Below are 16,349 nucleotides of genomic sequence, written 5' to 3' on the forward strand. Positions count from 1 at the left end.
GTGTATATGGTTCCCCTTTCGTCCCCTGGCAAACCCTAGAGCACTCCCCCTCTCTCCCTTCCTCCCTCGCTCACCTCTCTCTCGATCTGGATCGGAGCCGAGCGCCGTGGTCACCGTGGCTCTGAAATTTTTGTGGCCACCCTCCTCCCCGAGCTGCGCCAAGGCATCTAGGAGGACCGGCGCCCTTGTCCTTGTTCGTATTGAGCACCAGGACGAGCCGGACCGCCCCGCAGCTCGCCATCACCGTCGTCCTTCTCCGCACACGCTCCTCTGCTAATCCATCTCCCTCGAAGCTCCCGACGCCCCTGGTCCAGCCCGGCCTCTCTGACCTCGTCCCTGGAACCGCTGTGAGCCACTCTTCCCAAACCCCCTCTCCCTGTTGTTGATTCATCGCCATAGTCGCCGTCACCGAGCTCGTTCGAGCTCCCGCGTACGCGTACGTGTGTGCGTGCTGCCGCTGCTCTACCTCTTCTCCTTGTGCTGCTATGCTGCTGCTGGTTGTTGCTCGCCACAAGTGCCCACTGCTGCAGCTCCTTGCGAGCCGCTGATGCCCCTGCCGCCGCTGCTGCTCTTAACTGTTGTTGCTGCTACGTGCTGCCATTGCTTGATGTTGATGCTGCTTGCCCGCGCTACTCGCCTCCTGCTACCGCTGACCGCTGCTGCTTGCTGCTTTTGCCGCCGCCGCTACTGCCTAGCGCCGTTGCCGCTCGCCTCCTGCTGCGATGTCGTGCTCCGCGCGCTCGGTCGCCCTGCCCGCGCCGTCCGCCGCTCACCCCGGCTGCAGCTCGCCTCATTGGAGCGTGCGCGCTGCCACTCCCGCCTCCCGACACACGCTAGCTGCGCCTTGCCTCTGCCCGGCGCTGGCGCCGCCCGCTTGCCGGCCTCCCATGCTCGCCTCCTTGCGCCGGGGCCGCCGTCGCTCCCCATAGTGCGTCCGTGCCCAGCCACTGGAGTCGGCCCTGTTAGATTAGGAATAGGGTAGGATTAGTGCTTAATTAGTTTAGGTGTATATGACATGTAGGTCCCACCTTATTTTAACTTAAATAAAATGAGTTTAGAAATTATTAGAGCACTGACACGGGACCCGCACACACTATTCACTCTGTTGACCAGTCTTTGTTGACTCGGTCAACTAGGCCATCTGACCCCACATGTCAGCCTCGATGGTGCACTGTGGGTGCACTGCATCGGGTGCATGTAGTGTTTCCACTGTGATTTTCGAATTAAAACTAAATCCAAAAAATTTAGAATATTGTTTAAACTTTGGAACTTAATAGAAAATAAACTGTAACTCGGATGAAAATGTTTTATACATGAAAGTTGCTCAGAACGACGAGACAAATTCGGATACACGGTCTGTTTACCTATCAGATGCCTATAACTATCTGAACATGGAACTTTCCCCTCCGGTCATCTGTCTGACATAGGTCCGGAACCGGGAAAACATTCCCGGTTGAATTCCCCCTTCACCTATATCGTGCAGTACTACGTTAGGTCGACCCTAGTTCTGCTTTTCGTCATGTCATGCTTAGTGGTACCTTTGTTTGCTCTGTATTTACTGTTTCTTTCCCCTCTTCTCTCCGGTAGACCCCGAGACCGATGATGCCCCTGTGATCGACTATGTCACTGGTGTCCCTTCTACCCTTTCGGCGGAGCTTCCAGGCAAGCCCCCCCTTTGATCATCCTGATATCGCCCATTCTATTCTCTCATGCTTGCATTAGATTTTGCTACTGTATTTGATTGCTCCTATTCTTAGCCTGCTTTTGTACCTGCTGTTGTACCTTACCTGCTTATCCTAAACTGCTTAGTATAGGTTGGTTAGTGATCCATCAGTGACCCCCACCTTGTCCTTGTTTCCCCTGCTTCATCATCGACACCTCAATCAACGTGATCGACGACTAGAGCCTGACACCTCACATCACATCACGCCCCTTTTGTTGCTCGACTCTGCAGAGTTACCATCAACTGCTGAGGGTGGTACCTCATACATCACTCCTGATGAGATCTCTGTAGTGTAGCTATTCGGTCGTGGTCATCGAGGGTGATTCCTCCTTAACCACTTCCGATACGACTCTATCGTGCAACCCCTCAAGTGTGAACCTCGAGGGTGGTTCCTCTTACGTTCACCTTGATGATTACATCAAGTGGAATCCACCGAGGGTGATTCCTCGGGTTTTCCCCTTGATGTTTGGACACACGGTTACCCAGACTTTACTTCAGACCATTGTTGAAGTCGGGTCGGCCCTGAGGGGTACCCGCGAGTTGATGTGAAACTCGGGCGGGCCCATAGAGCACCCGCGAGTTTTCCACGTGGCACGGCCAGGCAGTTTGGGCCCTTGTCGTAAGTCCATGAGACGGGGTTACGGGGTCACATTATCGTGAATCTCTGCTCGCCTCCTTGAGCCCCAATGCACTAATGGTTTGGGTATTTGTTCTGAGCTGGCCTCTCACCTTTATGCACTAACCACCACGCGAGAATAGTTAGGGGCCTCGACGTCGTAGTATCACCCGAAGCTGTGTCAGACATCCAGTTCAGCATGGCGGCACGGCTGGGCTGGCATGATACGTCTCCAACGTATCTGTAATATTTGATTGTTTCATGCTATTATATTACCCGTTTTGGATGTTTATGGGCTTTACTTTACATATTTATATCATTTTTGGGACTAACCTACTAACCGGAGGCCGAGCCCGTATTGCTATTTTTTTTGCCTATTTCAGTGTTTCGAAGAAAAGGAATATCAAACGGAGTCCAAACGGGACGAAACCTTCGGGAGAATGATTTTTGGAACGAACCTGATCCAGATGACTTGGAGTAGAAGTCAAGCAACCACCGAGGCGGCCACGAGGGTGGAGGGCGCCCCCCATTGGGCGCCCCCTATCTCATGGGCCCCTCGGGCGTCCACTGACCTACTTCTTCCTCCTATATATACCCATGTACCCCGAAAACATCAGGAGAGCCAACAAAAACCTAATTCTACTGCCGTAACCTTCTGTATCCGCAAGATCCCATCTTGGAGCCTTCGTCGGTTCTCCGCCGGAGGGGGAATCGATCATGGAGGGCCTCTACATCATCTCCAAGGCCTCTCCGATGAGTTGTGAGTAGTTTACCACAGATCTTCGGGTCCATAATTATTAGCTAGATGGCTTCTTATCTTTCTTTGAATCTCAATACCATGTTCTCCTCGATCTTCTTGCAGATCTATTCGATATAACTGTTTTTGCGGTGTGTTTGTCGAGTTCGATGAATTGTGGGTTTATGATCAAGTTTATCTATGAGAAATATTTGAATCTCCTCTGAATTATTTTATGTGTGATTAAGTTATCTTTGAAAGTCTCTTCGAATTATCAGTTTAGTTTGGCCTAGTAGATTGATCTTTCTTGCAATGGGAGAAGTACTTAGCTTTAGGTTCAATCTTGCGGTGTCCTTTCCCAGTGACAGCAAGGGCAGCAAGGCACGTATTGTATTGTTGCCACCGAGGATAAAAAGATGGGGTTTATATCATATTGCATGAGTTTATCCCTCTACATCATGTCATCTTTCTTAATGCGTTACTCTGTTCTTTATGAACTTAATACTCTAGATGCATGCTGGATAGCGGTTGATGTTGGAGTAATAGTAGTAGATGCAGGCATGAGTCGGTCTACTTGTCATGGACGTGATGCCTATATACATGATCATGCCTAGATAATCTCATAATTATTCGCTTTTCTATCAATTGCTCAACAGTAATTTGTTCACCCACCGTAATACTTATGCTATCTTGAGAGAATCCACTAGTGAAACCTATGGCCCCCGGGTCTATCTTTTATCATATAAGCTTTCAATCTACTTTTATTTGCATCTTTACTTTTCTTATCTATATCGTAAAATACAAAAAATATATTTATCTTATCATACTATCTCTATCAGATCTCACTTTCGCAAGTGGCCTTGAAGGGATTGACAACCCCTTTATTGCGTTGGTTGCGAGTTCTTGTTTGTTTGTGTAGGTGCGTGGGACTTTTGAGGAGCCTCCTACTGGATTGATACCTTGGTTCTCAAAAACTGAGGGAAATACTTACGCTACTATTGCTGCATCACCCTTTCCTCTTCAAGGAAAACCAGCGCAAGCTCAAGACATAGCAAGAAGGATTTCTGGCGCCGTTGCCAGGGAGGTCTTCGCTCAAGTCAAGACATACCAAGTACCCATCACAAACTCATCTCCCTCGCACTTACATTATTTGACATTTGCCTCTCATTTTCCTCTCCCCACTTCACCCTTGCCGTTTTATTCGCCCTCTCTTTCCCAATCTCCTCTCCTCTCTTTCGCTTGCCTTTTTGTTTGCTTGTGTGTTGGATTACTTGTCGCGATGGCGCAAGATAATACCAAATTGTGTGACTTTTCCAATACCAATAATAATGATTTCCTTAGTACTCCGATTGCTCCTCTTAATGATGTTGAGTCTTGTGAAATCAATGCTGCTTTAGTGAATCTTGTCATGAAAGATCAATTCTCCGGCCTTCCTAGTGAAGATGCCGCTACCCATGTAAACAACTTTGTTGATTTGTGTGAGATGCAAAATAAGAAAGATACGACTAATGATATTGTTAAATTGAAGTTATTTCTGTTTTCACTTAGAGAACGTGCTAAAGTTTGGTTTTCGTCTTTGCCTAAGAATAGTAGTGATTCATGGAATAAGTGCAAAGATGCTTTTATCTCTAAGTATTTTTCCTCCCGCTAAGATCATCTCTCTTAGGAACGATATTATGAATTTTAAACAACTTGATCATGAGCATGTTGCCCAATCTTGGGAAAGAATGAAATTGATGATTCACAATTGCCCTACTCATGGTTTGAATTTATGGATGATCATACGAAATTTTTATGCCGGCTTGAATTTCACTTCTAGAAATCTTTTAGATTCGGCCGTGGGAGGCACGTTTAAGGAAATCACCTTAGGAGAAGCTACCAAACTCCTCGCTAATATTATGGCTTATTATTCTCAATGGCACACCGAAAGATCTACTAGTAAAAAAGTGCATGCTATAGAAGAAATTAATGTTTTGAGTGGAAAGATGGATGAACTTATGAAATTGTTTGCTACTAAGAGTGATTCTATTGATCCCAATGATATGCCTTTGTCTGCTTTGATTGAGAATAATAATGAATCTATGGATGTGAATTTTGTTGGTAGGAATAATTTTGGTAACAATGCTTATAGAGGAAATATGCCCTAGAGGCAATAATAAAGTTATTATTTATTTCCTTAATTAATGATAAATGTTTATTATTAATGCTAGAATTGTATTAACTAGAAAATTAGTACATGTGTGAATACATGGACAAAACCTATAGTCCCTAGTATGCCTCTACTTGACTAGCTCGTTAATCAAATATGGTTATGTTTCCTAACCATAGACATGTGTTGTCATTTGATGAACGGGATCACATCATTAGGAGAATGATGTGATGGACATGACCCATCCGTTAGCTTAGCATTATGATCGTGTTAGTTTCATTGCTACTGCTTTCTTCATGACTTATACAAGTTCCTCAGACTATGAGATTATGCAACTCCCGAATACCGGAGGAACACTTTGTGTGCTACCAAACGTCACAACATAAAAGGGTGATTATAAAGGTGCTCTACAGGTGTCTCCGAAGGTGTTTGTTGGGTTGGCATAGATCGAGATTAGGATTTGTCACTCCGTGTTTCGGAGAGGTATCTCTGGGCCCTCTAGGTAATACTCATCACTATAAGCCTTGCAAGCATTGTGACTAATGAGTTAGTTGTAGGATGAAGTATTATAGAACGAGTAAAGAGACTTGCCGGTAACGAGACTGAACTAGGTATTGAGATACCGACGATCGAATCTCGGGCAAGTAACATACAGATGACAAAGGGAACAACGTATGTTGTTATGCGGTTTGACCGTTAAAGATCTTCGTAGAATATGTTGGAACCAATATGAGCATCCAGGTTCCGCTATTGATTATTGACCGGAGACGTGTATCGGTCATGTCTACATAGTTCTCGAACCTGTAGGGTCCGCACGCTTAACGTTCGATGACGATTGGTATTATGAGTTTATGTGATATGATGTACCGAAGATTGTTCGGAGTCCCGGATGTGATCACAGACATGACGAGGAGTCTCGAAATGAACAAGACATAAAGATTGATAGATTGGATGACTATTTTTTGAAACCGGAAGTGTTCCGGATAAGTTCCGGATGAAACCGGAGTATCAGGGGTTACCGGACCCCCCCTCCCGGGAAGCTATTGGACCTCATGGGCTTAGTGGAGAAGAGAGAGGGCAACCAAGAGGTGGCGCGCGGCCCCCCTTGCCCAATCCGAATTGGACAAGGGAAGGGGCGGTGGCCCCCCTCTCCTTCCTTCTCTCCAACTCCTCCTCCCCCCTTTTCTCCTTCTTGGACTAGGAAAGGTGGGAGACCTACTCCTACTAGGAGTAGGAGTCCTCCCCCTTGGCGCGCCCCTTGTTGCCACCGGCCTCCTCCTCCCCTCCTTTATATACGGGGGAGGGGGGCACCCCAAAGACACACAAGTTTACAATTGTTTTAGCCGCGTGCGGTGCCCCCCTCCACAGTTACACACCTCGGTCATATCGTCATAGTGCTTAGGCGAAGCCCCGCGCCGGTTACTTCATCATCACTGTCACCACGCCGTCGTGCTGACGAAACTCTCCCTCGGCCTCAACTGGATCAAGAGTACTAGGGACATCCCCGAGCAGAACGTGTGTTGAACGCGAAGGTGCCGTACGTTCATGTAACACCCCTAGTGTCATGCTACAGTAAACCTTTTGTGATTAAGCTAATCATTTTACTAAACAATGCTTGATCACCTTTGATTCAAATATCCTTTGAAATTTCCACTTTCAAGTCAAATTCAATTCGCAAGTGAAATATGAAGTTGCACAAAAGTTGCTGCAAAATAGTTCATCTTTTACCCAAAATTCCATAACATTTAATTGTTAAGGAATACAACATCACCTCCAAGCCAAGATGGACTATAGCAATTTAAAATGGTGCCAAATCAGGGAATTAGTTGCTTTTCCATTTATGCAAAATTCTAATAGCTTCAATTAGATTCCAAACTTTTTGTGGCAGCGCACAATATTTCTTTGAAATAGTTTTGGCCAGTGGCATATTTTTGCAAAGTCGTTTGTGGCTAAAAGAAAATGCAAAAACTACTGGTAGAAGAAAAAAATAGGAAAGAAAAGACAAAAGGCCAGAAGCTACTATGCACTTTAGCCTAGCTAGGTACAGAAGCTGATCCAACATATCTAGGCCCTCTTTCGCCTTCTTCTTGTTCACGGGGGGTCATGGCAGAGATCCCCTGGCCATGGCCGCGCCATGCTGTCGTGGCGGCCATCCACCGCCTCCCCGCGCGTATATGGTTCCCCTTTCGTCCCCTGGCAAACCCTAGAGCACTCCCCCTCTCTCCCTTCCTCCCTCGCTCACCTCTCTCTCGATCTGGATCGGAGCCGAGCGCCGTGGTCGCCGTGGCTTTGAAATTTTCGGGGCCACCCTCCTCTCCGAGCTGCGCCAAGGCATCTAGGAGGACCGGCACCCTCGTCCTCGTCCGTATTGAGCACCAGGACAAGCCGGACCGCCCCGCAGCTCGCCATCATCGTCGTCCTTCTCCGTGCATGCTCCTCTACTAATCCATCTCCCTCGAAGCTCCCGACGCCCCTGGTCCAGCCCGGCCTCTCTGACCTCATCCCTGGAACCGCTGTGAGCCACTCTTCCCAAACCCCCTCTCCCTGTTGTCGATTCATCGCCATAGTCGCCGTCACCGAGCTCGTCCGAGCTCCCACGTATGCGTATGTGTGTGCGTGCTGCCACTGCTCTACCTCTTCTCCTTGTGCCGCTATGCTGCTGCTGGTTGTTGCTCGCCACAAGTGCCCACTGCTGCTGCTCCTTGGGAGCCGCTGATGCCCCTGCCGCTGCTGCTGCTCTTAATTGTTGTTGCTGCTACGTGCTGCCATTGCTTGTCGTTGCTGCTGCTTGCCCGCGCTACTCGCCCTCTGCTACCGCTGGCCGCTGCTGCTTGCTGCTTTTGCCGCCGCCGTTGCTGCCTAGCGCCGCTGCCGCTCGCCTCCTGCTGCGATGTTGCGCTCCGCGCGCTCGGTCGCCCCGGCCGCGCCGTCCGCCGCTCACCCTGCCTGCAGCTCGCCTCGTTGGCGCGTGCGCGCTGCCACTCTCGCCTCCTGCCGCATGCTAGCTGTGCCTCGCCTCTGCCCGGCACCGGCGCCGCCCTCTTGCCGGCCTCCCATGCTCGCCTCCTGGCGTCGGGGCCACCGTCGCTCCCCCTAATGCGTGCATGCCCAGCCAGTAGAGCCGGCCCTGTTAGATTAGGAATAGGATAGGATTAGTGCTTAATTAGTTTAGGTGTATATGACATGTAGGTCCCACCTTATTTTAACTTAAATAAAATGAGTTTAGAAATTATTAGAGCACTGACACGGGACCCGCACACAGTATTCACTCTATTGACCAGTCTTTGTTGACTCGGTCAACTGGTCCATCTGACCCCACATGTCAGCCTCGATGGTGCACTGTGGGTGCACTTCACCGGGTGCATCTAGTGTTTCCACTGTGATTTTCGAATTAAAACTAAATCCAAAAATTTCAGAATATTGTTTAAACTTTGGAAATTAATAGAAAATAAACTATAACTCGGATGAAAATGTTTTATACATGAAAGTTGCTCAGAACGACGAGACAAATTCGGATACGCGGTTCGTTTATCTATCAGATGCCTACAACTATCTGAACATGGAACTTTCCCCCTCCGGTCATCTGTCTGACACAGGTCCAGAACCGGGAAAACATTCCCGGTTGAATTCCCCCTTCACCTATATCGTGCAGTACTACGTTAGGTCGACCCTAGTTCTGCTTTTCGTCATGTCATGCTTAGTGGTACCTTTGTTTGCTCTGTATTTACTGTTTCTTCCCCCTCTTCTCTCCGATAGACCCCGAGACCGATGATGCCCCTATGATCGACTATGTCACTGGTGACCCTTCTACCGTTTCAGCGAAGCTTCCAGGCAAGCCCCCCCCCTTTGATCATCCTGATATCGCCCATTCTATTCTCTCATGCTTGCATTAGATTTTGCTACTGTATTTGATTGCTCCTATTCTGATGCATAGCCTGCTTTTGTACCTGTTGTTGTACCTTACCTGCTTATCCTAAACTGCTTAGGATAGGTTGGTTAGTGATCCATCAGTGACCCCCACCTTGTCCTTGTTGCCCCTGCTTCATCATTGACACCTCGATCAACGTGATTGACGACTAGAGCCCGACACCTCACATCACATCACGCCCCTTTTGTTGCTCGACTCTGCAGAATTACCATCGACTACCGAGGATGGTACCTCATACATCACTCCTGATGAGATCTCCGTAGTGTAGGTATTCGGTCGTGGTCATCGAGGGTGATTCCTCCTTAACCACTCCCGATATGACTCTATCATGCAACCCCTCATGTGTGAACCTCGAGGGTGGTTCCTCTTACGTTCACCTTGATGATTACATCGAGTGGAATCCACTGAGGGTGATTCCTCGATTTTCCACTTGATGTTTGGACACATGGTTACCCAGACTTTACTTCAGACCATTGTTGAAGTCGGGTTGGCCCTGAGGCGTACCCGCGAGTTGATGTGAAAGTCGGGCGAGCCCGTAGAGCACCCGCGAGTTTTCCACGTGGCACGCCCAGGCAGTCTGGGCCCTTGTCGTAAGTCCACGAGACGGGGTTATAGGGTCACATTATCGTGAATCTCTGCTCGTCTCCGTGAGCCCCCAATGCACTAATGGATTGGGTATTTGTTCTGAGTTGGCCTCTCGCCTTTATGCACTAACCACCACGCGAGAATAGTTATGGGCCTCGACGTCGTAGTATCACCCGAAGCTTTGTCAGACATCCAGTTCAGTATGGCGGCACGGCTGGGCCGGCATGATCCATCTCCAACGCATCTATAATTTTTGATTGTTCCATGCTATTATATTACCCATTTTGGATGTTTATGGGCTTTACTTTACACATTTATATCATTTTTGGGACTAACCTACTAACCGGAGGCCCAGCCTGTATTGTTGTTTTTTTGCCTATTTCAGTGTTTCGAAGAAAAGGAATATCAATGGAGTCCAAACGGGATGAAACCTTCGGGAGCGTGATTTTTGGAACGAACGTGATCCAGAGGACTTGGAGTAGAAGTCAAGCAACCACCTAGGCGGCCACGAGGGTAGAGGGCGCCCCCCCACTGTGCGCGCCCCCTATCTCGTGGGCCTCTCGGGCGTCCACTGACCTACTTCTTCCTCCTATATATACCCATGTACCCAGAAAACATCAGGAGAGCCAACAAAAACCTAATTCCACCGCCGTAACCTTCTGTATCCGCGAGATCCCATCTTGGAGCCTTCGCCGGTGCTCCGCCGGAGGGGGAATCGATCACGGAGGGCCTCTACATCATCTCCAAGGCCTCTCCGATGAGTTGTGAGTAGTTTACCATAGACCTTCGGGTCCATAATTATTAGCTAGATGGCTTCTTCTCTCTCTTTGAATCTCAATACCATGTTCTCCTAGATCTTCTTGCAGATCTATTCGATGTAACTCTTTTTGCGGTGTGTTTGTCGAGATCCGATGAATTGTGGGTTACCAAGTTTATCTATGAGAAATATTTGAATCTCCTCTGAATTCTTTTATGTGTGATTAAGTTATCTTTGCAAGTCTCTTCGAATTATCAGTTTGGTTTGGCCTACTAGATTGATCTTTCTTGCAATGGGAGAAGTGCTTAGCTTTGGGTTCAATTTTGCAGTGTCCTTTCCCAGTGACAGCAGGGGCAGCAAGGCACGTATTGTATTGTTGCCATCGAGGATAAAAAGATGGGGTTTATATCATATTGCATGAGTTTATCCCTCTACATCATGTCATCTTTCTTAATGCGTTACTCTGTTCTTTATGAACTTAATACTCTAGATGCATGCTGGATAGCGGTCGATGTGTGGAGTAATAGTAATAGATGCAGGCATGAGTCGGTCTAATTGTCACAGACGTGATGCCTATATACATGATCATGACTAGATTATCTCATAATTATTCGCTTTTCTATCAATTGCTTGACAGTAATTTGTTCACCCACCGTAATACTTATGCTATCTTGAGAGAAGCCACTAGTGAAACCTATGGCCCTCGGGTCTATCTTTTATCATATAAGCTTTCAATATACTTTTATTTGCATCTTTACTTTTCTAATCTATATCATAAAATACCAAAAAAAATATCTTATCATACTATCTCTATCACATCTCACTTTCGGAAGTGGCTTTGAAGGGATTGACAACCCCTTTATTGCGTTGGTTGCGAGTTCTTGTTTGTTTGTGTAGGTGCATGTGACTTTTGAGGAGCCTCCTACTGGATTGATACCTTGGTTCTCAAAAACTGAGGGAAATACTTACGCTACTATTTCTGCATCACCCTTTCCTCTGCAAGGAAAACCAACACAAGCTCGAGACGTAGCAAGAAGGATTTTTGGCGCCGTTGCCGGGGAGGTCTTCGCTCAAGTCAAGACATACCAAGTACCCATCACAAACTCATCTCCCTCGCACTTACATTATTTGCCATTTGCCTCTCATTTTCCTCTCCCCCATTTCACCCTTGCCGTTTTATTCGCCCTCTCTTTCCCAATCTCCTCTCCTCTCTTTCGCTTGCCTTTTTGTTTGCTTGTGTGTTGGATTACTTGTCGTGATGGCGCAAGATAATACCAAATTGTGTGAATTTTCCAATACCAATAATAATGATTTCCTTAGTACTCCGATTGCTCCTCTTAATGATGTTGAGTCTTGTGAAATCAATGCTGCTTTGCTGAATCTTGTTATGAAAGATCAATTCTCCGACCTTCCTAGTGAAGATGTCGCTACCCATCTAAACAACTTTGTTGATTTGTGTGAGATGCAAAAGAAGAAAGATATGGATAATGATATTGTTAAATTGAAGTTATTTCTGTTTTCACTTAGAGATCATGCTAAAGTTTGGTTTTCGTCTTTGCCTAAGAATAGTATTGATTCATGGAATAAGTGCAAAGATGCTTTTATCTCTAAGTATTTTCCTCCCGCTAAGATCATCTCTCTTAGGAACGATATTATGAATTTTAAACAACTTGATCATGAGCATGTTGCCCAATCTTGGGAAAGAATGAAATTGATGATTCACAGTTGCCCTACTCATGGTTTGAATTTATGGATGATCATACGAAATTTTTATGCCGGCTTGAATTTCGCTTCTAGAAATCTTTTAGATTCGGCCGCGGGAGGCATGTTTATGGAAATCACATTAGGAGAAGCTACCAAACTCCTTGATAATATTATGGCTAATTATTCTCAATGGCAAACCGAAAGATCTACTAGTAAAAAAGTGCATGCTATAGAAGAAATTAATGTTTTGAGTGGAAAGATGGATGAACTTATGAAATTGTTTGCTACTAAAAGTGCTTCTATTGATCCCAATGATATGCCTTTGTCTACTTTGATTGAGAATAATAATGAATCTATGGATGTGAATTTTGTTGGTAGAAATAATTTTGGTAACAATGCTTATAGAGGAAACTTTAATCCTAGACCGTTCCCTAGTAATTCCTCTAATAATTATGGAAATTACTACAATAATTCTTATGGTAATTTTAATAAGATGCCCTCTGATTTTGAGAATAGTGTGAAAGAATTTATGATATCTCAAAAGAATTTTAATTCTTTGCTTGAAGAAAAATTGCTTAAAGTTGATGATTTGGCTAGGAATGTTGATAGACTTTTGCTTGATGTTGCTTCTTTGAAACTTAGATCTACTCCTCCTAAGCATGATAACAATGAGTCTCTCAAATCTATGAGAATTTCCATTGATGAGTGCAAAGAAAGAACCGCTAGATTGCGTGCTAAGAAAGATTGCTTTGTAAAAGCGTGTTCTTCTAGTTTCCATGAAAATAATGATGAAGATCTTAACGTTATTGATGTGTCCCCTATTAGATCTTTGTTTTTCAATATGAATCTTAATAATGATGGGACTGGAGATGAGTCAACTTTAGTTAAAAGGCGTCCCAATGATTCGGAGTTCTTAGATATTGATGCTAAATTTGGTAAAAGTGGGATTGGAGAGGTCAAGACTTTAAATAGCATTGAACACACCATCTTGGATTTCAAGGAATTTAATTATGATAATTGTTCTTTAGAAGGTTGTATTTCCTTGTTGCAATCTGTTGTGAATTCTCATCGTTCTTATAGTCAAAATAAAGCTTTTACCAAACATATTGTTGATGCCTTGATGCAATCTTATGATGAAAAACTTAATTTGGAAGTTTCTATACCTAGAAAACTTTATGGTGAGTGGGAACCTACTATAAAGATTAAAATTAAAGATCATGATTGTTATGCTCTATGTGATTTGGGTGCTAGTGTTTCCACGATTCCGAAAACTTTATGTGATATTCTAGGTTTCCATGATCTTGATGATTGCTCTTTAAATTTGCACCTTGCGGATTCCACCATTAAAAAGCCAATGGGAAGGATCAATGATGTTCTCATTATTTCAAATAGGAATTTGGTGCCCGTAGATTTTATCGTTCTTGATATAGATTGCAATCTTTCTTGTCCTATTATTCTTGGTTGACCTTTCCTTAGAACGATTGGTGCGATTATTGATATGAAGGAAGGGAATATTAGATTCCAATTTCCATTAAGGAAAGGCATGTAGAACTTTCCTATAAAGAAAGTCAAGTTACCTTATGAATCTATCATGCGTGCTACTTATGAATTGAGTGCCAAAGATGGCACTACTTAGATCTATCCTCGCTTTTATGCCTAGCTAGGGGCGTTAAACGATAGCGCTAGTTGGGAGGCAACCCAATTTTTTTGTGTTTTTGTTTTTGCTTATGTTTAGTAATAAATTTTGCATCTACCTTCTGTTTAGATGTGTTTTTATGTTTTATTTAGTGTTTGTGCCAAGTAGAACCTATAGGATAACCTATGGTGATAGTTAATTTGATTCTGCTGAAAAACAGAAACTTTGCACGCTCGAAAATAATTTTAGTAATTCAAAGAAACGTGCTTTTGCATTGATTCTTTTTGCTGTAGATCAATAGACAAATTGACCAGGACTTCCTATTTTGGTAGGATTTTTAGAGTTCCATAAGTATTCGATAGTTACAGAGTGCTACAGACTGTTCTGTTTTTGACAGATTCTGTTTTTCGTGTGTTGTTTGCTTATTTTGATGCATCTATGGCTAGTATGTAAGGGTATGAACCATAGAGAAGTTGGAATACAGTATGTTTAACACCAATATAAATAATGAGTTCATGATAGTACCTTATGTGGTGGTTTTGCTTTCTTTCACTAACGGAGCTTATGAGATTTCCTGTTGAGTTTTGTGTTGTGAAGTTTTCAAGTTTTTGGTAAAGATTTGATGGATTATGGAATAATAAGTGGCAAGATCCTAAGATTGTGGATGCCCATGGCACCCCAAGATATTCAAGAATATCCAAAAGCCTAAGCTTGGGGATGCCCCGGAAGGCATCCCCTCTTTCGTCTTCGTTCATTGGTAACTTTACTTGGAGCTATATTTTTATTTGCCACATGATATGTGTTTTGCTTGGAGCGTCTTGTATGATATTAGTATTTGATTTTTAGTTTACCACAATCATCCTTACTGCACACACCTTTTGGTAATAAGCCCACTTGATTTAGAATTTATTAGAATACTCTATGTGCTTCACTTATATCTTTTGACCTAGATAGTTTTTGCTCTAGTGCTTCACTTATATCTTTTAGAGCATGGAGGTGGCTTAATTTTGAAGAAATTGTTGATCTCTCATGCTTAACTTATATTATTTTGAGAGTCTCTTAGAACAGCATGGTATTTGCTATGGTTATAAAATTGGTCCTAGAATGATGGGCATCCAAGTTGGGTATAATAAAAACTATCATAGACAGTGAATTGGATGCTATGATCAATTTGATACTTGATAATTGTTTTGAGATATGGAGGTAGTGATATTAAAGTCATGCTAGTTGGGTGATTATGAATTTAAAGAATGATTGTGTTGAAGTTTGTGATTCCCGTAGCATGCACGTATGGTGAATCCCTTTGTGATGAAGTTGGAGCACAATTTTAATTATTGATTGTCTCCTTATCAGTGGCGGTCGGAGACGAGCGATGGTATTTTCCTACCAATATATCCCCCTAGGAGCATGCGCGTAGTACTTTGTTTTTGATGACCTATAGATTTTTGCAATAAGTACATGAGTTCTTTATTACTAATGTTGAGTCCATGGATTATACGCACTCTCACCCTTCCACCATTGCTAGCCTCTCTTGTGCCGCAATTTTCACCGGTACCATACACCCACCATATACCTTCCTAAAAACAGCCACCATACCTACCTATTATGGCATTTCCATAGCCATTCCGAGATATATTGCCATGCAACTTTCCACCGTTCCGTTTATATGACACGCATCATCATTGTCATATTGCTCTTTCCATGATCATGTAGTTGACATCGTATTTGTGGCAAGGCCACCTTCATAACTTTCATACATGTCACTCTTGATTAATTGCATATCCCGGTACACCGTCGGAGGCATTCATATAGAGTCATATCTTGTTCTAAATATTGAGTTGTAATCTTGAGTTGTAAGTAAATAAAAGTGTTATGATCTTCATTATTAGAGCATTGTCCCAGTGAGGAAAGGATGATGGAGACTATGATTCCCCCACAAGTTGGGATGAGACTTCGGACTTTGAAACGCCAAATAAAAAAAAGAGAAAGGCCAAACAAAAAAATGAGAGAAAAAGAGAGAAGGGACAATGCTACTATCCTTTTTACCACACTTGTGCTTCGAAGTAGCACCATGATCTTCATGATAGACAGTCTCCTATGTTGTCACTTTCATATACTAGTGGGAATTTTCATTATAGAACTTGGCTTGTATATTCCAATGATGGGCTTCCTCAAAATTCCCTAGGTCTTCGTGAGCAAGCGAGTTGGATGCACACCCACTTAGTTTCTTTTGTTGAGCTTTCATACATTTATAGCTCTAGTGCATCCGTTGCATGGCAATCCCTACTCACTCACATTGATATATATTAATGGGCATCTCCATAGCCCGTTGATATGCCTAGTTGATGTGAGACTATGTTCCTCTTTTTTGTCTTCTCCACAACCACCATTCTATTCCACATATAGTGCTATGTCCATGGCTCACGCTCATGTATTGCGTGAAAGTTGAAAAAGTTTGAGATTACTAAAGTATGAAACAATTGCTTAGCTTTTCATTGGGGTTGTGCATGATTAA

Source organism: Triticum dicoccoides, chromosome 4B, assembly GCF_002162155.2.
Source record: "Triticum dicoccoides isolate Atlit2015 ecotype Zavitan chromosome 4B, WEW_v2.0, whole genome shotgun sequence".
Taxonomy (NCBI): Eukaryota; Viridiplantae; Streptophyta; class Magnoliopsida; order Poales; family Poaceae; genus Triticum; species Triticum dicoccoides.